General features: G+C 42.8%; 1 protein-coding gene across 4 annotated transcripts in view; it reads right to left on the bottom strand.

The window, feature by feature from the left end:
* FER (FER tyrosine kinase) overlaps window positions 1-19,931 on the bottom strand; it is a 460,995-nt gene extending 441,064 nt beyond the window's left edge. For 3 of the 4 annotated variants that reach the window (XM_027545475.1, XM_027545473.1, XM_027545476.1), the window contains exon 1: window positions 19,858-19,931. The gene's annotated coding sequence lies outside the window, so the exon portion shown is untranslated. Of the gene's footprint in view, window positions 1-1,870; window positions 2,019-19,857 lie in introns of all 4 variants that reach the window. The other variant, XM_027545474.1, reaches the window with a different exon arrangement.
* Window positions 19,932-21,612: the final 1,681 nt, after the last annotated feature.

Raw genomic sequence — 21,612 nt, forward strand, 5'->3', positions numbered from 1 at the left:
ATTCATCCATCTCCCTCTTGTTGCCAGCATCTTAACAGGGCACCACTCTCTCTCACCTTAGCTCCTAAAATTGTCAGCTTTTACCTTCAGCCCACTCAGTCCATTCCTCACATAGTAGCTAGAATGATGATTTCGTTTAAGGACACAACGAACGACATGCCAAACCCTTCAAAACTCTGAATATTTCTGTAACCTCTTCCTACCTATCTTGGTCTCTCCCACTATGTCAGCCACACTGAAGTTTTTTCTGTTCCTCAAATTCACCAAGCTCTTTCCTCCAAAGTTTGTGTACCCTCTATTTCTTTTTTTTCTTTTTTTCCACTCAGCTTTATTGAAATATTATTGGCATCCAACATACGTAAGTGTGACTTCTACACTGTGACGATTAGATGCACGCGTACACTGTGAGGACTGTCACAAGGCCGGTTAACACAGAGATACCTTCACATAATAACAGCTGTGTTTGTGTAGCGGGGGTCATATTTCAAAACTACTCTCTTGAAAATTTTCAAGCATACAACATTTTTAATTAAAGTCGCCATGTTCTACATGAGATCTTACTCATACAGAACAATACAGAACTTACTCATCTTATACCTAGCAGTCTGTACTCTGACCAGCATCTCCCTATTTCCCCTACTTCTCAGCCTCTGGCAACTACAATTCCACTCTATTTCTACGCGTCTGGCGTTTTAAAATTCCGCAGAAAAAAGCAAGCGCACACAGCATCGCTCTGTCTGACTTACTTCACCCTTCTACTCCTTCTAATGAGAACGCTTCCACCACCAAAACCATCACCACCGCCGCCCTCCCACACAGCCTCCGGGAAACAGCTCCTTCTCATACACAGGTTTCCCCTTCAATACCAACTCCTCAGAGGAGCTTTTTGTGACTCTGCTATCTGAAGTGGCTCCTGAGACCATATCTCCAAGTCATTTGCTTCCCTTCAAAAAATATTTACTGCAATTCATAATTATTTTGCCAGTTTATTTTTTTTACCTGTCCCAATTTCTAGAATACGGGCTTCCCTGGTGTCTCAGCAGCAAAGAATCTGCCTACAATGCAGGAGACCTGGGTTTGATCCCTGGGTTGGGAGGATCCCCTGGAGGAGGGCATGGCAACCCATTCCAGTATCCTTGCCTGGAGAATCCCATGGACAGAAGAGCCCGGCGGGCTGCAGCACATGGGGTCACAAGAGTCTGACATGACTTAGTGACTAAACCACCACCACCACCAACAATAACCTCAAGAATATAAGCTATAAAGACAGGATATCCAATTTATCCATCATTATATCCCCAGAATCAAGAAATTCTCTGATCCTTAAACAGAAGTCTATTACTGTACATTAAATGAATAAATAAAACAGTAAATGAATATAGGACTATGTTAAAATAATGGACTACTAATGCTATTAGTAGAAATACAAAAACCAGAAGGAGAAATAAGTGTATGAGAAGAAAAATAAAATACATGGAGTTTGGTGCCACAGAGTTGAAAATAAGGGACAGATGAGCACCCAGGTCAGGGAAGAGATACAGACTGGGCTTCTGCTGATTGTGTTAGCTGAAAAAAAAAGAGTAATTACATCACAGATATTAATAGAATTCAGGATAAATGCCAAGCAAAAAAATTAGTAACACAAATATAAAATGATCACAGCTTGCCTAGGCAGGAGAACAATCTAACATAAAGAACACTATGAAATTAAGACAAGCCAAAACTGCTTCAGTTTGAGAGAGAAAAAAAAAATATATATATATATACATATATACACACACACATACATGTGTACACATGTATGTGTGTATATATATGTATATATATATATATATTTAGTAATTTACTAAGAAGAGTACAGTAATCCTACCTTACTACTATTCGTTGCTGGTCATATCTTAGCTAAAGTAGCAGATCCATGTTGAAGGACAATGCATTAGGGGTGAGGAAGACACTTGAGAAAACGAGCAGTGAAGTCTCAACGGGGAACGACCATAGGTCTATGCAGAAAACATGAGCTGCAAGAAGAGATTCAACGAGTCAGAACTGTTCCCTACGGACAGAAAGCTAAAAAATGGACACAAGGAGTATGGTGGGCTCCTACAGTTCACCAGGCTCACCACATTGAAAACCAGGATCTTCTGCTTACCTAGCTTGTCCATTCTCTGCTTCCTCTCTTCCCTTTCTTTCCACAACCTTCCCCGTGAGTAAAGCATTTTATCTTCTCCCCAACCTGTATCTTCAGTTTTGAAAAGGTAATTCATGTTTTTCCTCCATTTTCACAGCATGAAACCAATTTCAAGTTTGAAACATATTAGAAGAAGCAAAATTTTAAATATTTATATGTAATATGCTAAGAGATTACAGCCTAAGAAATAACTATGTAAGAAAAACTTAGTCAAAGGCTGAGAAGGTTTGGGAAGGATGCTCCTGGCAGACACCTACTTTCCCTGTCTAACATGAGCTCCAGCATGGCTGTTCTCTCAATCCTTGAAGCTAGGAGAACCTCTAAGATGTTCCTTGGCCGTTGACTCTCTTCTCTGTCGCTGATGTTGAAATCTGAGGTTTACACCCCCATCACAGTTTCTGACTTTTTGTCTCATGCCTCCGTATTTCTAACTTTGACTTCTTGGTTTATAACCAACTCTTTTCTTTCAAGCGTCTCTTTTTTGTTTGCCTATTCTATATATCCTGTCATCTCCCCTGCCCCCTTCACCTTCACATGAATCACGTGAAACATACAGATGTTACCAATAAACATCTCAACCTTGGCTCAGATGGTAAAGAGCCTGACTCAGTAGAGCAGACCCGGGTTCAATCCCTGGGTCGGGAAGATCCCCTGGAGAAGGGAATGGCAACCCACTGCAGAATCCTTGCCTGGAGAATCCCATGGACAGAGGAGCCTGGAAGGCTACAGTCCATGAGGTGGCAAAGAGTCAGACACAACTGATTGACTAACATACATACTTCAACCGATAAATAACATTACTCCTTTCTTCCTGGTCAAGAAACTAACCAAACACAGTACATCAGGAATATCTTCCAAGTCCCCTACTCATCTAAGCTCTTGACCCGTTTCCAAAAGCATCCCTTCTTTGCCCCTAGATAAGTATTTCACTCCCAGATGTGGCAAGGGTCTCAATGCTTGAATGGGTTGGACATCTACATACAATCAAAGTATTATTATAATTCCTCTTCTTCCACTAAACTGTGACAAAATTAAAGACAGGGATTATTATCAGCATCTCACACATACAGTCAGCATCCTACACACACAGACAGCATCCCACATATACAGTCAGCACCCTACACATACAGTCAGCATCCCACACATAAGTCAGCGTCCCATACAGTCAGCACCCTACACACAGACAGCATCCTACACATACAGTCAGCACCCTACACATACAGTCAGCACCCTACACACAGACAGCATCCCACACATACAGTCACCATCGCACACAGTCAGCATCCCACACATACAGTCAGCACCCTACACATACAGTCAGCACCCTACACACACAGACAGCATCCCACACAGTCAGCACCCTACACACACAGACAGCATCCCACACATACAGTCAGCACCCTACACACACAGACAGCATCCCACACATACAGTCAGCACCCTACACATACAGTCAGCACCCTACACACACAGACAGCATCCCACACATACAGCCAGCACCCTACACACACAGACAGCATCCCACACATACAGTCAGCACCCTACACATACAGTCAGCACCCTACACACACGACATCCCACACATACAGTCAGCACCCTACACACATAGACAACATCCCACACATACAGTCAGCACCCTACACATACAGTCAGCACTCTACACACACAGCATCCCACACATACAGTCAGCACCCTACACACACAGACAGCATCCCACACATACAGTCAGCACCCTACACACACAGTCAGCACCCTACACACACAGACAGCATCCCACATATACAGTCAGCACCCTACACACACAGACAGCATCCCACACATAAGTCAGCATCCCAAACATACAGTCAGCACCCTACACACACAGACAGCATCCCACACATACAGTCAGCACCCTACACACACAAACAGCATCCCACACATACAGTCAGCACCCTACACAAACAGCATCCTACACATACAGTCAGAATCGCACACATAGTCATCACCCTACACATACAGTCAGCATCCTACACACACAGTCAGTACCCTACACACACATTCAGCATCCTACACATACAGTCAGTACCCTACATATACAGTCAGCATCCTATACATACAGTCAGCACCCTACATACACAGACAGCATCCTACACATACAGTCAGCATCACACACATACAGTCAGTATCCCACACAAACAGACAGATTCCTACACATACAGTCAGCATCCTACAGACTATAGTCAGCATCCCATAGATACAGTCAGCATCCCACACATACAGTCAGCAAACTACACAGTCAGCACCCTACACATAGAATCAGCATCGCACACTTACAGTCAGCATTCTACACATACAGTCAGCACCCTACACATACAGCACCCTACAGAGTCAGCATCACACACTTACAGTCAGCATTCTACACATACAGTCAGCATTCTACACATACAGTCAGCAAACTACACATACAGTCAGCACCCTACATATACAGTCAGCATCCCACACATACAGTCAGCACCCTACACACACAGACAGCACCCTACACACACAGTCAGTACCCTACATATACAGTCAGCGTCCAACACATACAGTCAGCGTCGCACACATACAGTCAGCACCCTACACACACAGACAGCACCCTACACACACAGACAGCACCCTACACATACAGTCAGCATAGCACACATACAGTCACCATCCCACACATACAGTCAGCATCCCACACAATACCTATAACATTACAGCCACCAAACAAGTGACTACCGAATGGTTAAATTCCAAGGTGAATATGACTTCCTCTGATTTGTACACTTGGTGTAAAGTAAGGCTTTAACAAGATTTGTAACAGTAAATGATAAAATCAATACTTGGTATTGATTAAGATAGTATTTTAGTATGAAAATTTTAATCATGACTTCTCTCTTAAACTGCTTTCAATAGAGTATCTTCAGTCTAACCTTCAATATTATAGTAAACAGTATTACTTATGGATTTCCAAGAAACAAAACTATAGTGAATGTGTCCCTAAGTGTACACATTACATATATCATCTAATTCCACTCAAACACAGACTTCAAAATTACTGGACAATTCATTTAATTAAAAGTTTTTTCAGCTTCTTGATCAGCAAAGGAACTTGAGAACTGTCTAGAATTCCATATTCTAGTCTCTCACTTTGACAAAGAAACATGACTTTCAAAGACCTAAGAACACAAAAGACAACTATTCAACTGGGACTTCATATCTGACATTGAGAAGTAGCAAACGTCTCACTTAAGGAAGTTAGTGAAAGTACCCATTTGTTACTTATGCGTCACTCTCTTAACTCAAGTCTTTTCTATAATCTTTACTGTTTAATAAAAATTCAATATTATTCCATGAAAAAGTCATATTTTCCACTTGAAATAGTTTGGGTTAAAAATAAGTAACAGCTTTCAGGGTAGTAGCTCTAAATGGAACATTTCCTTGTTCAAACAAACCCATGAGTAAAACTTACATTCCTTGTATTACTTCAAAGTTATTATTATCCTTACCAGAGCCCAGCAAAGGTTTCTACAGACAAGTGAAAATGTGTAATAATTACTTTCTAGTTCACCTTAATCATCCCCACCAACTTGGTCAACTGCACAGGCTACCATCTCTAACTCACACTCATAACCAAACACAGTTCCTATTCCCTGAAGGTGCTTCCCTTTGTGAGAGGACTAGGCTGACACGGGAGACAGACCCGGGGTGCAAAATAGAGACACACTCATTCTCAGGGCCACGGAAGTGTCTCCCTGCAGCTGCACGACCCTAAAAGTGAGCAGTGACGTAGGCTGTGTGTCCCGGTCTCTCTCTCGCCTCACCCTCGTCCTGGCCCTACTTCTCTTCTAAGCTTTACTTCTCCTGCTTCTCTAATCAGGGATGTCCCAATTCTGATAAACCAAAATCTAATTCTGACAAACTAAACATCTGAAATTAGGCAATGAATTCAGATTTCATTTTATATTCATTTAAAATCATGTTTTCAAAGAAAATTTCTTGTCCATGACGTCAGGTGAAAAATAGATTAGGTAGGAATAATCTATATACAATATATTATTATACAATATAATAATATACAATAAGGGCCTAAGTCTTAAAAAAAAAAAAAAAAAAAGGAAGTTGCAGGCTTCCCTGGTGGCTCAATGGTTAAGAATCCACCTGCCAATGCAGCAGACACAGGTTCAATCCTGGTCCAAGAAGATCCCATGTATCACGCAGCACCTGGCCCGGTGTTTCACAGCTACTGAGCCTGTGCTCCAGAGCCCAGGAGCTGAAGCCACCGGGCCTGTGTGCTGCGAATGCTGAGCCCGTGCACTCCAGGGCCCACGCTCAACAGGAGAAGCCACAGCAGTGAGGAGCCCAAGCGACGCAGTGAAGAGTAGTCCCACCGCCCAGTGAGAAAAGCCCCACGGCAACCAAGACCCCACGCAGCCAAGAGCAAATACATGTATTTCTTAAAAATGAAAACTGCATGTGTATGAGATTGACCTGTGTTGTCCTCGCTTCCAAGGAAATGGCAACCCACTCCAGTGTTCTTGCCTGGAGAATCCCAGGGACGGGGGAGCCATCTATGGGGTCGCACAGAGTCGGACACGACTGAAGCGACTTAGCAGCAGCACGGGGCTCGGTTGTGTCCAGCTCTTTGCAGCCCGCCAGGCTCCTCCATCCATGGAATTTCCCAGGGAAGAATACTGGAGCAGGCTGTGATCTCCAGGGGATCTTCCCGACCCAGGGGTTGAACCCGCGTCTCTTGCGTTTCCTGCGCTGGCAGGTGTATTCTTTACCACTAGCACCACCTAGGAAGCCCCCTTCCTTTGGGCAGCAGCGTTTCAGTTTCCTTCTGCTGAAGTACCCCTCTCGGTTGTCAATCTCTATAGTATGGGTGGCACCAATCATTTCCCACTCTTAAGTTCCTGGAAGAGGTGCAGGTAGACCAGGCATCCTGGTCTGGACCATCAGCATATTCCCTGCCCCAAGCAGTAGTTCAGGCATGAGCATGTGACCCAACTGGACCAATAAGACTCAATCGAAAAATTCTATAGGAACTAACCGGAAAGACAACTTTCAGCCGAGACTGCTCAACTAAAAGAACACAGTAAGTTCCTACTTGACAGTGAGCCAACCCAAAGAAGCACCAGGAGATGACAAGAAGAAAGAAAACTCTGAAAACATTCTGTGTCTAGCTTTAATCACACCTTTAGTTCAGGGCAGTTCAGATGCAGCTGCTAGAATTCGGAGTTACTGCAGGGAAACGATTCTCTCTGCATTTCTCAAGTCCTTGCCCAGTCAGAGTCTCCTAAGGAAAAGGTCTACAAGGATAGCTTTGTACCAGACAGACTCAGAAATGCAAAGAGTAACTCCCTGAAGACAGGGACCTCCAACGAGCTTCAGAGAAATAAAGTCCTTTCCTTCCCTTCCCGGGTAGACATTCACTTACATTCTTTTCTTAATACATTTCTTATGGTACATCATACTTTTTACTCATATTGACCAATATTCTAGGTTAATAAATCTAAAGACACTTTACCTTTCTCCCCTCAGATCCGCTCAGTGAGTAATCTCTCTCCCTCTGCAGGGTGTTCTCAGCCCCATTAGTGTTTTGCACTTAGTAACATGAGGCAATAAACTGCTTCTGGTGGCTCAGTCGCTAAGTCGTGTCTGACTCTTGCGACCCCATGGACAGAGGAGCCTGGCAGCCCAAGGTCCATGGGATTCTCCAGGCAAGAAAACTGGAATGGGTTGCCATTTCCTTCTCCTGCATTTTAGGCAGATTCTTTACCAACTGAGCTACAAGGCTTACTTATTATTTTATGCAACAAACATTTGCTGGGAGGCTCCTAAGCTGTGTGTCACGCGTTTTTCCACACACACAAAACAGAGAGGTACACTCTAATATAGGGTAAGAAGTGACTGATCCATAATCAGCAAAACATCTAGTAAACTCACAGCTCTTGAAAATCAGACTGCTTGCCTACTAAGAATGGAACAGGAGGACACTTAGTAAAAATGCCAGGATGTTGGTACATTGCCTACTATGCCACAGTCTTCAGTAAGGCCCTTCAAAAACGCGGCACACTTTGAGTCAAGTCTTAATAAATGGAAAACCTTTTCAGTCTTTTACCGCAAATCCAAGATGGCTGATAATCTTGCAAATTACAATGCTGAAAATCAAATATCCCTAAACTAAAATCCGGCTTTTAACCACACAAAATAAAAGGTCAATAAAACACAAGCATCCTAGAGAAAGATGTATCAACGCCCTCGGAGCAGGGACAGATGAGTGCGCGCTGTTACTTCCAAGAAGTTGCTCAGAATGGCCTAGAGATGGGGGCCAAGATGAAGGCTGAGAAGCCTAGGACTTGCTTGATTTCAGATCTCATTATTACTGACACACTGAACTGGGAAATTCTTTGTCGTGGGAGACTGTTCTTTGCATGGCAGGATATTTATCAGCACCCTGGGGCACTACCTCTCCACGCCAGCAGTACCTGCCTACTCACCCCTCAACCCCCTATTGTGACAATAATAATGTCTGCAGACATCACTAAAGGCCCCTGAAGGGTTAAAAAAAAAAAGCCGCCTGTTGGAGACCCACTCACTGGGTTAGGGTGGCAGAGTTGTTTAGAGACATACCAGGCAACAGTTTGATCCAAATACCAGGATTTGGGCTTTGGGAACCTGGGAGAAGTTAATCAAATACAAATAAATCAAAAACTTACTAAGTTCATAAGAAAGCTGTATTGCCAAAGAAACTCCCAACAAAGCTTTGTTACTGCCCAACCCTCAAAATATCTCCCTGGACTCCAACCTCTCATCAACAGTGAAGCGGCTCCTGAGGCCACGCAGCCCCCAGTAAGGGCATTCTTCTCAACACCCATCTTGGCCGTGACCAGGAGGAAACACGACAACGACCTTCTCAGGGGGAGAAAACGGACAGACGCATTGGCTAACCAAAAATCTGATTCCATTGCCAAGGCGAAGAGTTCGTGCCACCCCTGACCAATGAAATATGTACACAGTGCGAACTGGAAAATCTCCATGGATTTCTTCCCCTTTCTCTTTTCCGATTCAGAGTTTCTATTGTCCTTAGATTCTTCTTCTTCTATCACTGAGCGCTGGCTTTATTATAATCAGTTATATTTATGACTGAACCGTAAGATCCTTGACCCTAAGGCTGTCTTTTCAAACAGAATTGAGAGAAATCACCCAGTGATCCTAGACTTAGGCAGTAATTAAACAAGTCTCTGAGTTGTCTTCCTCTGTTGGGCTCAAGTGGTACATGCATTGGAAGCTGCATCTTGTTAGGGGAGGGCATTTTTTCAAGGGTTTCTATGTAAGGGAGGACACAGAGGCAAGCTGGGAAGATTGCGGTGAAAGCCTGTTCATCACGCTGGTCTAGCATCCACTCCCTCTCCCCACAGTCACAGGACCTTCCTCCTGCTTCAGTGAACTCCCACCTGGACTCTCTGTCTACCTGGCTCCCACCACGGGACTGACCACGCTTCCTACTCTCAGCTCCAGTAGTTCATACCTGATTCAGATCTGGGTTATCATCATATGCTAATTGCCCGGACCACAGGATCAAGGATGAAAACATGACCCAACTCCTTCAATGAAATGCAACCCCAGGGCCTTTGCTAAAATTACGAGTAGGAAAAGGGTTGTCTGGGCTGGGCTTGCTAACCTGAAACAGTGTTAGGCCAACAGGGAGCGCCACAGGAAAAATTCTACCTGAAAGCACATCTAACACGAGAGAGAGCCACCGAGGTTGCTGAGGTCGTCGTTTGAGCCCCTCAGTCCATCCACACCTGAAGAGAGTACACCCCTCTTGGTCCCATTGCCCTGAGACACTGTGAATGGGGTTTTGGTCTCATGCAACTGAAAGATATTGAAAAATCTAATATCAGTTACCAGTTATCAGACAAAAGCGGTGTTAGTTTTCAAACCAAAAATAAAACAAACAACCTGAAGCGATGTGAATTAAATTCAGTTCAGTTGCTCAGTTGTGTCCGACTCTGCGACCCCGTGGACTGCAGCACGCCAGGTCTCCCTGTCCATCACCAACTCCCGGAGTCCACCCAAACTCACATCCATTGAGTCAGTGATGCCATCCAATCATCTCATCCTCTGTTGTCCCCTTCTCCTCCTGCCTTCAATCTTTCCCAGCATCAGGGTCTTTTCAAATGAGTCAGCTCTTTGCATCAGGTGACCAAAGTACTGGAGTTTCAGCTTCAGCATCAGTCCTTCCAATGAAAATTCAGGACTAATTTCCTTTAAGATGGACTGGTTGGATCTCCTTGCTATCCAAGAATTAAAATTATTTGCTAAATTCATACACCTAATCGCTGGTAGCACAGATCCAACCCTAAGTGGGTCTAGTTCTAATGCTCTTTGCACAACATCTACTCTTCCTCAAGAAAACAGTGTGAAACTTCTCTGTGTTTTAAAATCCCCTGTAGCCAAAAAGTAAGACCTTACCTGAAGTGAATATAGCATTTGTTAAACAACCAAAAAAGGAAGAATCCCACAACTTCCTGCTTTCTGTCCCATTCCTGCAACAACTTGCCTCCTGAATAACACAGTACATTTCTGCCTTATTTTTATAATGTAAGCTACTGTAAAGACATGTAATAGCAAGTGTCTCTAAGCAAAGCCACTTCAATCTTAGGGTAAATCAGATCCAAAATAATAATAGAACATCAGAACCTTAGAAAAAGGCCATCACCACAGACTAGTGACTATTCTGTTATAATTAATTGTAAAACTCAGAAAAGGACACCCAAATCGTAAGTGAGAATGCTATTATTTATGTTAGTATTTTAAGATATTTGTCAGAATGACATTAACTTGTAAACAGGAGCAGCTACTTAGAGTGAAATCTCTTTCAATATTATTGTTAAGTGTGAGAGAGAAGGGAAATGGGTTAGAAATTATGAATATAAGACCACTGACATTTTCAAAAAATCTAAAAACTATGAGAATTTTTGACAGAGCTTGAACATAAAATAATGATGTTTCACAAGTCAACTTTTGTTTCCCTAGAAGTACACTGATTCACATCCAGATTCAGGCGACTCACCATTCCATTTTAAACATATTGAAAAATGTCTATCCTCTGGCTACGATCTACCACTTTCTTATGCCTCTACTTTTCCTTCACTTCTAGCAGTTGCGCTCCTTTTCAATAAATTTTTTTTTACAAAGCAGCAACATTTTATCACTTGACGAAAGTTATTATACAGGATAACTTCAAACTGAGAACATAGTCAAGGTGACATGTGGACACTGGGCAGCTGGGTGGGGTCATGAATATCTCAGGATCTCACTTCCAATAAGAGGAAATTATTTCAGTAACACTTCAGATATTTCAACATGAACTCTAAGTCACTCCCAAGTGGATGAAATTGATGTTAAATCCAGGACTTCTAATGGTTCACTATATTTTAACATTTATCATTTATATGAAAGACCTAAATTCAAATCCCAGGTATCACTTTATTGCAGAATCTCCTTGGATATGACCTAAGATTGGTTCCAGATCACAAAATGAAAATACAAGTTATCCAATCTACAAGGTTGTGATGAAAATCAAAACTAATGCATAGAAAAGTCTAACATTTTTAGCAAGTACTAAAGAAATGCCAATGCCCCTCACTCATAACAATATCTGAATCCATGCAATGTACTCAAAAACTTTTACAGACAGAAATTGCTTCTTACTTTGAGGTTAAAATGTTGAGGAGGGGATAAAGGGTTACGCATAAAAAGAATTATAATACAATATGTATGTGTGTGTGAGCGCATACTCGGTTGCTTCAGTCATGTCCAACTCTCTGTAAGCCTATGGACTGTAGCCCGCCAGGCAGGCTCCTCGGTCCATGGACAGGCAAGAATACTCCAGGCAAGAATAACCGAGTGGGCTGCCACTTCCTCCTCCAGGGGATCTTCCCGACCCAGAGCTCAAACTCATGTCTCCTGTATCTCCTGCATTGCAGGCAGATTCTTTACCCACTGAGCTACCCGGGAAGCCCATATATGTACATATACATACATACATACATGTACATAACTACTGGTAAGAGAAAGCAATCAGTCTCCTGCTTTGTAAAAAGCTATACTATATATAAGTCTAGATGAAAATTCTTATACTTTGTCCAACATAATCATTTATAAATAATCGGGATAATGATTTATCAAGTTATTTGTCGTTAAAAATTACCTGAGACGACAGCATTGTTCCGTTCCCTTTAATTCCTCTTCTACTGGCAATTTATTCAATATATAGAAAGCAAAGAGGCTTGACAAAGTGATGGTACTTAGTCAGAATATATGAATTTGGAACAAATTCAGGATGGATTAAAAAAAAATACAACAGTGACTGGATGAGAATCATTAGAAATTCCACCAGACACCACAAACTCTACACTAAAACAGACAAAAAGGTAGTGCTTACCATGTTTCTTTTGCTCCTACCAAAGCAAAATTTTCAATCCTCAATGAAAGTTAAAACGATGGCTAATCTGTATAAGAATGTATGTAGAAAGCATGTGATTCTGAAGCAAATATAATTCAAGAGAAAGTCCGAATACTGTATAAACATTCTCATGAAGTCATCGTGTGGCTGCTAGGTGGCTACCGATGCATCTGTTGCCAAAACTGAATATTGGTAGAAGAGTCAAATGCATTTTTGTTTGCAGAATGCGAAATTAACAAAAAGCCTGAACGACTGACGGGAAAAGCTTGGGAAACCCTCCCAAGCTGAAGACATCCAGAGAGCAGAAGGGACACAAACTCCTGAGAGTCCGACTGCTGTCAAATATCACCAAGAAACAGCAGCAAGCAGCAAGCACCGCAGTGACCAAGGACGAACTCTTCAACTTTGTGGCAGTGCAGCAAGCTTTGCGATCAAGCCAGAAACACTCTTCCAGTCCACAAACCCACAGACAAGAAAAGCCAAGTAGAAGAAACTTCGTATGTACACTAATAACGTAATGTAAAGTCATCCAGCCTTCATTTCAGAAGCAAAAAAAAAAAAAAAATTGTTTAACAACTTTGAGGACTGGAGTTCTGTTTACAGAATTATTAAGGGTCTGAAGGGATCACCTGAATTTTTCAATTAAATCTGACTGCATTTTATGAAGGTAATTATATCCTAGGTCTGCAAAGATTTCAAGAAATACCACTTGCTAATGCCAAGGGTATAATGAATATAATTTTTCTAAATCTTACTTCAACTTATATATTACATATATTACTTCTACATAGGATGAACTATTTAAGAGCAATTTCATCCACAAAATGTAATTTTAAAGAAATTTCTTCTGATTGAGAGAAGGTAAAGAACATCATTTATACTAAACACCTAGAATATAAATATTCTATTAAGAGTTTCCCCTTTTCCTAAAACCGTTTGTCCCACTCTGGAAATACATTTTCTGTAAGCAAAATAACTTATATTGGAAAACCAATTTCAATTTTTCTGTAGTAATATTATTTACTATAAAGACCATGGTGCTATTAGTCAAATATTTTTAAACATTCATCAGTTACTCTTAAAAATGTAAGGCTCTTCAGTGTCAATTACATAAAATTAGTAATCTCTTCTGTAGCATTACAAGACTGACATGGAAAAGTGAAGAGTACTCATTTCAGGAAAAGGCAGAAATAACTTGGGCCTCAATGACAGTACTACAAGGTGTGTCTCAAGGATTTGTTACTGATAACAGCTATTTGGCTTTTTTAATGACCCACTTTCCTCAATAAGAGTAAATTCAAGTTTATCCCTATTGCAGTGTCATTCTCCATCACAAGATGGAATTACAGAGGGCATACTAGCAAACTACGTGTTAGAATATGTCACACGTGTACATATCTTATACTGGGGTGGGGAGAAAACACTGAGAATCACTGACTTAAACCACAAAATCTTTGTTTTCCTGCTGATGAGACAGTAAGGACTATTTAGTTCAAATCTTATCTCAATTCAGAGTTTGTCACAACACCCAAAAACTACAGGATGGTCTGTGTATTTAATTATAATTGTATTATTTAAGAATCAAAATTCCACACTTTGAACACACATTTTGAAACAGGGATATATTGCTCCCTAAAAAATAATCCTATAGGAAATTGGAGGAGACATTTCTGTAGGAGACAGAAAACACTCAAGAGTTTTGTGTATAATAATACACAAAGTTTTAAACAAATTTTAAATTTTAAACAAAGTTTTAAACAGATTAAGTAAATGTAGTTTAAAGTGGTGGGGTGCATTAGTTAGAGATTTAAGAAGGTAACATTTTTCTGTACCACTTTTAGGCAAATATTTGTGGTTGAAAGGAATGTAGGGAAACCATCCAACAACAGATGATAATCTAATATGAAAGAAAAATAATTCAGGAATTCAGACAAACTGGACATATTTTGAGGTAAAAATCATTTAAGGTCAATTTCTGATTATCACTACTGAGATACAATAAGCCAAGAACTATTACAAAAAAAAAAAAAAAAAACAGCTAATCTGAGATACTTCTATTATTTGGTTAGTACAAATGTAAATGTCTTTCAATTTCAGTCCATTTAATGTACATTATTTTAATTTCCAAAGTCTAAAACTTACGGGCTTTTAGGATGGCAGAATAAACACAGTAACACCTGAAGAGGCAAAATGAAAACTACAGGGAAAGGGACTGAATGTAAGAGCTGCGTGCTCCCTAAATTTAAGCACTTTACCTCGACTGTCTCATTTCTTCTTCATAACAACCTTATGAGGCAATTTTATTAATATCATCCCCATTTTACAGATGAAGAAACTATGACTTACAACAAGGACTTTTGTATAGTACACGGAACTCTGTTCACTGTTATGCGGCAGCCTGGATGAAGGGGACTTTGGGGGAGAATGGATACATGTATATACATGACTGAGTTCCTTTAGGGTCACTGAACTCACAACATTGCTGATCAGCAATATCCCAATACAGAACCAAAAAGTTAAAAAAAAAAAAAAGAAACTATGGTTTAAAGAGGTTTTTAAAAACTTGCTCAAGATCCCACAAAAGAAAATCCTAATTTCTGACTGAAACCCAGATTATCTGGCTCCAAAATAAAAAGAATTTTCTTTTCACTATACCCTGCAATCTCACAAGAAACACATACATTGAACTTTACAGTTTTTTAATCAAAACCTTCTGAAGGAGGAGGCAATATTAAGCTTATAGTGAGCAGTGGTAACTTATAAGGCTAAAAATTAGTCATAGTTTGTATAAATTAATATTTAGGAAATAAATTAATATTTAGGAAATAATTCCAAGTTATGCATGACATTAAATTTTTAAAAGCTGAACATGAAGTATCTCTCCAAAATAGAAAAAATCCAAAAATTTCTGTAGACAGGCAGCAAGTAAACGTCATCTTACTTGGACATTCTGAATCCCAAAGAAAAAACGTGAAAGGCTTCATACTTTGTCAGTTATACAGCAGTCTCATAAGGTTAACTAGGACTGTATTTATACTTAAGAAAAAAGAAAAAGTGGGTAATTGCTTGGGTCTGATTCTTTTGTTCTGACTCTATTCTGTTCTCTATTGATTCTTTTCCATTTTTCCTCCAGATCTTGGAGCCCTCTTCTAATTTAGGCTAACTGAGTCTCAAGTTCAGGAACTCCTCCAAGTTTAGATGTAAGTGCTGACATACTGCAATGAAGACCATAAAACTGCAAAGATTGCTAGAGTGTTACAGAAGAAACAAGAGCTTCAGTTCTTTTCCAAAACATTAACTATCGTGGAGTTACTTTTCTTCTGTAGTTTTCTGATTTGATTTTAAAGCACTTAACTTTCATAATAAAAAAAATGGGTGAAGGAGATGGAAGGGAAGACTTGGAGCTTTGATTAAAAAACATCTATTTTATTCTTTCCAAAGTTCCAGAACTATGCCCTGCTTGTTCCCTTTTATTTCCCAATGGCATGGTATGAAAAATTAACCATACATAAGCATGCCAACTGGTTCCAAATAGGAAAAGGAGGACGTCGAGGCTGTATATTGTCACCCTGCTTATTTAACTTATATGCAGAGTACATCATCAGAAACGCTGGGCTGGAAGAAGCACAAGCTGGAAATCAAGATTGCCAGGAGAAATATCAATAACCTCAGATATGCAGATGACACCACCCTTACGGCAGCAAGTGAAGAGGAACTTTAGCCTCTTGATGAAAGTAAAAGAGGAGAGTGAAAAAGTTGGCTTAAAGCTCAACATTCAGAAAATGAAGATCATGGCATCTGGTCCCATCACTTCATGGGAAATAGATGGGTAAACAGTGGAAACAGTGTCAGACTTTATTTTGGGGGGCTCCAAATCACTGCAGATGGTGACTGCAGCCATGAAATTAAAAGACACTTACTCCTTGGAAGCAAAGTTATGACCAACCTAGATAGCATATTCAAAAGCAGAGACATTACTTTGCCAACAAAGATGCGTCTAGTCAAGGCTATGGTTTTTCCAGTGGTCATGTATGGATGTGAGAGTTGGACTGTGAAGAAAGCTGAGTGCCGAAGAATTAAGCTTTTGAAGTGTGGTGTTGGAGAAGACTCTTGCGAGTCCCTTGGACTGCAAGGAGATCCAACCAGTCCATTCTAAAGGAGATCGGTCCTGGGTGTTCATTGGAAGAACTGATGCTAAAGCTGAAACTCCAATACTTTGGCCACCTCATGTGAAGAGCTGACTCATTGGAAAAGACCCTGGGAGGGATTGGGGGCAGGAGGAGAAGGGGAAGACAGAGGATGAGATGGCTGGATGGCATCACTGACTCGATGGACCTGAGTTGGGTGAACTCCAGGAGTTGGTGATGGACAGGGAGGCCTGGCGTGCTGCGATTCATGGGGTCACAAAGAGTCGGACATGACTGAGCCACTGAACTGAACTGAAGCATGCCAAAGTCAAATGAGATATGAAAAAATAATGAGGCAATCCAAAGATCTATACATTCTGAAGCACAGCTCAATTTCAATATTTAAGAATGAAATATTGTTAAGTATGAAAAACAGATTTTGGGCATACTAAAATTGAAATACTTTAGCCACGTGATGTGAACAACCGAGTCACTGGAAAAGACCCTGATGCTGGGAAAGACTGAAGGCAAAAGGAGAAGGTGGCAGAGGATGAGATGTCTGGTTAGCATCACAAATTCAATGATCACAAACTTCAGCAAACTCCAGGAGACAGTGAGGGACAAGGAAGCCTGGTGTGCTGCAGTCCATGGGGTTGCAAAGAGGGGTCAGGCACAACTTAGCAACTTAACAACAACAACAAAAAAAACTGAAAAGCAGGATTCACATACTTAAAGAAGGGCAGGAATTTCCTAAGTATGGGAAAATTATAAATATAATATACATGAATTTATACCCATTTCTTATTTTTTATCATAAATTGAAGTTTTGTATTAAAATATTCCTTTAGCATCACCATGAAATAACACGCAAGATAGCTTTGACTCCTACCAAAATTAACTTCAATCTCTCTAAATTCCATGGAAAAGTTATATTTAAAAAGTTCATGTTCGTAAGCTTTCTTTTTCCACTACAAAAACATTCTTATTCCAAAACAACATACATAAGGTTGATTCAATTTATTGTTACCAAAACAGTGCATAAATGATAGTCCCTTCGACTCATCTGCAAAACATACTCATTTAAAAATCAAGTACAAAAGTATAATCTATTAACACAAGTCCAATTTCAAAACAAAACTTTTATTTGTATAACAAGTTCATTAGATTTCCTTTTTTTTCTGATTACCAAAACACAATTAACTTAAGGCCCTGATTTACAATGATGACTGCTTTATAATAGTCTCACGGAATTCAATTACTATGGTTTTCATAAACACTATTTCCATCTACAAATGGAAAATAAGCACTTGACAATATTTTGGTATAATACATATTTATTCTGGTTTTCAAAGTTGATCATTTCAGTTCTTCTGTTCCTTAGTATATACCATGTAACAGCTGTTCCTATTATTGTTGTGTAGTTGGTGAGTATTCACCAGCAACTGAACTTGCCTGTATTGTTTGAAATTTTTCAACGTGAAATATTGGAGGGGGAAAAAGGCAAACGTGAAATGTTCACAGACCAGAGTTATAGCTACATTAATAGTTGAAGATGAAATGAAAAGGGCAGGTCTACCAAAAGCCTGACTTATTTCTTCAACTACTTACATCAAACTTTGAAATAGTGCAGAAGCTGCATTAACCCGACCCCAAATAATTTTACATGGTATATATTTAATGAAGAGAAACAGATCTTCTGCAAAGGTCTTTCATGGAAGAAACTGGAAAAAGGTTTCCAAGTATGCCTATGTACTCCCTTTGAAAACAGTTCTCTTGGCTCAAGAGAACTAGCAGAAACGAGGACCCAGATGACAAAGCACAGTCTTCCTTTGCGTTGACTAACAAAACGCTTGGCTCTTCACGTGTCTGTTTTCCTAAAGCCCACATAGGTGGATACAGCAGGACTGCAACACTGCTCAGTCCAAGAACTACACTTTGCAAAATTAAAGTCCCCATTCATTAAGTTGAAACATACTTTCTAGTCTTTAATCACTCAAACAGTTTTGGTCTATTCTTACTGATTTTTCTATTACACTTTTTACATCGCTGACTCCATTTGCCAATTTTGTGTTTTAAAACATCTGGAGAAAGAGAAAAAAAATAGCACCACACCTTTAGAGTAATTTATGTCAAACCGATAGTGGGGCCGCTACGAATATATATACAGTGGCTTCCGAATTTAAAAGATTTAGGATTTTTAACCCTAAGGCAAACGAAAACGAAAGTGCCAGCCTTATGAAATTAACACACGGTGGGCTGCACTGCACTGCCTATCAAAATCATAAATGCACAAAAGTAAAAAGCCACGGCTTCACAGTTAATTTGTGCAAAACGTAGCACCCTACCAACACCAACCCAGGTAGCGTGTTTCGGAAGGTGGAACCTGAATGTGGGAGACGAAGCATAGAGCTGGCCCCAGGTGCCTCCAGACACCTCCCCAGCCCTAACCGGCAAGGAGGGAGCGGACCCGGCGGAGCCAGCTTCGCACCTCGTCCGCCCCTCGAGGGTCACTGCGGGCCGCGGCGGGAGGGGCGCGGACGCTGGGGGTCAGGGGTGACAGGGGCGAGCTAGGGGCGGGCGGAGCGGCTCTGAGAAGCCGCGACGCCAGGACGGACCGAAGGTTCCGCGGAGACCAGGGGGTGCGGGCGCGATGGGCGGCGCCCGCGCTGCCCCGGCACCGCCCCGCACCGCGCAGCCCCCGCACCCGGCTAGCGGGCGGGGCCGCCGGGCCGCCTCACCCCGCCGCCTCAGCCCCGCGGCGCAGGCACGCGCCCCCTCAGCGTCCAGTCGCGGGCGGTGAGGAGCGCGGGCCTCGCCCAGTCAGGCGGGCGGCCGGCCCGAGCCCCGAGCAGGGGCGCGCCGCCGCGGGCGCGGGACGCCGCGGAGACCCCGCCGCCGGGAGCGGGAGGCGGCGGCGGCTGAGGGCGGGGACGGAGCCCCGGGCGCCCCTCGGCGGGCGCGGAGCGTGGCCCCGGCTCTCTGCCGGCCTCCCCCGCTCCCCACCCCACTTCCCCGCGTTGCCCTAGGCAACAGCGCCCGCCGCGGGCGGCGCGGAACTCACCTACCTAGAACCTGACAAGCGGGAGCCCCTCGGACGCGGGAGCCCGTCGCCACCCCGCGTCACGGGGCCGCCCCAGCCAATGGGCGCAGCCGTCACGGGCCCTCGCGGCCAATCCGGCGGCGCTCCGGTCTCCGGGCGCCCGCGAGCTGCCGGCCAATGGGCGCCGGCCGGGGGCGGGCGCTGCCGTCCGACCCCGGCCCTCCCCCACCAGCTCCCGGGGGGCGGGGCGCGGCCCGGGCTCCAGGCCCGCCAGGCGGGCTGCGGGCGGCGGCCGGCGGCCGGCGTCGTCACAGGAAGCTTGGGGAGGCTCGCCCGCCCGCGGCCGGGAAGCGGCCGGGCCGGGGTCGATAAGCCGGGGCCGCCTAGAAGGGCCTGCCCGACGGCTCGACGGCCGGGAGGGAATTCAGGGCGTGGGGGCGGGGGCGTGACTAAAACGCTAAGGGCGCCCGCGGGCGACGCCGGGCACTGAAGTCGGCTTTGGGGCGCGGACCCTCCACCCGGAGTGCGTGCGTGTCACTCCTTCTTCTCTTCGTGTATCTTACATGCAGCTGTTGTAGCCTTCATTCTCTTCAACTAGCTTTCGGCTGGAATTGCCATAAAGACGGGAGCTCCTTCTCATTCCTGTAATTCCCAGTACCTGAGACCCTCTTTTTAAAAGGGCAAGACACGAGGTGCTATAGTTGTGACCAGTTCAGTCAGTTCAGCTCAATTCAGTCGCTCAGTAGTGTCCGACTCTTTGCGACACCGTGGACCGCAGCACACCAGGCCGCCCTGTCCATCACCAACTCCCGGAGTTTACTCAAACTCATGTCCATCGAGTCAGTGATGCCATCCAACCATCTCATCCTCTGTCGTCCCCTTCTCCTCCTGCCCTCAATCTTTCCCAGCATCAGGGTCTTTTCAAATGAGTCAGCTCTTCACATCAGGCGGCTAAAGTATTGGAGTTTCAGCTTCAGCATCAGTCCTTCCAATGAACATTCAGGACTGATCTCCTTTAGGATGGACTGGTTGGATCTCCTTGCAGTCCAAGGGGTCTCAAGAGTCTTCTCCAACACCACAGTTCAAAAGCATCAATTCCCCGGTGCTCAGCTTTCTTGATAGTTCAACTCTCACATCCATACATGACCACTGAAAAAAACCACAGCCTTCATTAGATGGACCTTTGTTGGCAAAGTAATGTCTGCTTTTTAATATACTATCTAGGTTGGTCAAAGCTTTTCTTTCAAGGAGCAAGCATCTTTTAATTTCATGGCTGCAATCACCATCTGCAGTGATTTTGGAGCCAAAAAAAATAAAGTCAGCCACTGTTTCCCCATCTATTTCCCATGCAGTGATGGGACTAGATGCCATGATCTTAGTATTCTGAATGTTGAGCTTTAAGCCAACTTTTTCACTCTCCTCTTTTACTTTCATCAAGAAGCTGTTTAGTTCTTCACTTTGTGCCATAAGGGTGGTGTCATCTGCATATCTGAGATTATTGATATTTCTCCTGACAATCTTGATTCCAATTTGTGCTTCATCCAGCACATAATTTCACATGATAAACTCCACATAAAAGTTAAATAAGCAGGGTGAAAAAATACAGCCTTGACGTACTCCCTTCCCGATTTGGAACCAGTCTGCTGTTCCATGTCCAGTTCTAACTGTTGCTTCTTGACCTGCCTACAGATTTCTCAGGAGGCAGGTCAGGTGGTCTGGTATTCCCATCTCTTGAAGAATTTTCCACAGTTTGTTGTGATCCACACAGTCAAAGGCTTTA

The sequence above is a fragment of the Bos indicus x Bos taurus genome, chromosome 7, assembly GCF_003369695.1.
Source record: "Bos indicus x Bos taurus breed Angus x Brahman F1 hybrid chromosome 7, Bos_hybrid_MaternalHap_v2.0, whole genome shotgun sequence".
Classification (NCBI taxonomy): domain Eukaryota; kingdom Metazoa; phylum Chordata; class Mammalia; order Artiodactyla; family Bovidae; genus Bos; species Bos indicus x Bos taurus.